The sequence below is a fragment of the Capsella rubella genome, unplaced genomic scaffold (assembly GCF_000375325.1).
Source record: "Capsella rubella cultivar Monte Gargano unplaced genomic scaffold, Caprub1_0 scaffold_4, whole genome shotgun sequence".
NCBI classification, from domain to species: Eukaryota; Viridiplantae; Streptophyta; class Magnoliopsida; order Brassicales; family Brassicaceae; genus Capsella; species Capsella rubella.
Genome location: NW_006238920.1, coordinates 3,411,404 through 3,412,221, shown reverse-complemented (window position 1 = coordinate 3,412,221; position 818 = coordinate 3,411,404). Strand labels below are relative to the sequence as shown.

The 818-nt window shown below is 43.6% G+C and overlaps 1 pseudogene; it reads left to right on the top strand.

The window, feature by feature from the left end:
- The window catches only part of LOC111830950, a 17,543-nt pseudogene that overhangs the window by 4,316 nt on the left and 12,409 nt on the right, over positions 1–818 (top strand).

Genomic DNA, 818 nt, shown 5'->3' with positions numbered 1-818 from the left:
ATCCAAGCTATCACCAAGAGGCGACGGACCATTCAAGATCCTCGAGAAGATCAATGACAATGCTTACCGTTTGGAGCTACCTAATGAGGTAAAAATTTCTCATACTTTTAATGTTGCTGACTTGTCTGCTTATGATTCAGGAGATTCAGTTTTGAGGGCAAAACCTTTTGAAGAGGGAGGGAATGATGCGGACATCGGTTATCCTGTCCAATCCGCTGAACTAGATCAAGTACCAGATCCTGTACCACACCCTGTACCAGTCGTCCCAGTAGGTCCCATGACTCGTTCAAAGTCTAAACAACTTAGAAAGAGGTTCAATCTAGCTGTACAAGACATTGTGAGCTCACTAGAGCTGAACTACGTCAACTGGTCTGTACCACCGTTACTCCATCATGACGGATATGATCCCATCGCTGAGGAAGAGCTTGCTGAAGCATTCACCCAAATGAGTCTTGAACATACCATTTCCCCAGGTATGAATTCTCCTTTGACAGGTCAAGAAACCTCTAGAATCCAAGAGAAGACAATGGAGTCACAAGAGACGAGCAAAACAAGCTTCACCTTCGAGAGTGATCGAGAGAGTGAAGATCAAGAACAAGATATCAAGGACTTGGAAGAGCTTCAAGATACTGATCAAGCTACCCAAGAGAAACTCCAAGAAACCATCTACTTCAAGAAACCAACAAACAAACATGCACCTGACAAGACCCCTGAAGTAGATCAAGACGTAGTTCAGAGAACATCGATTGGGCCTAGATCGCATCCAGGTAAGTTCTATTCAATATTTTCGATAATTGCAGGTCCATTAAGCCACAACA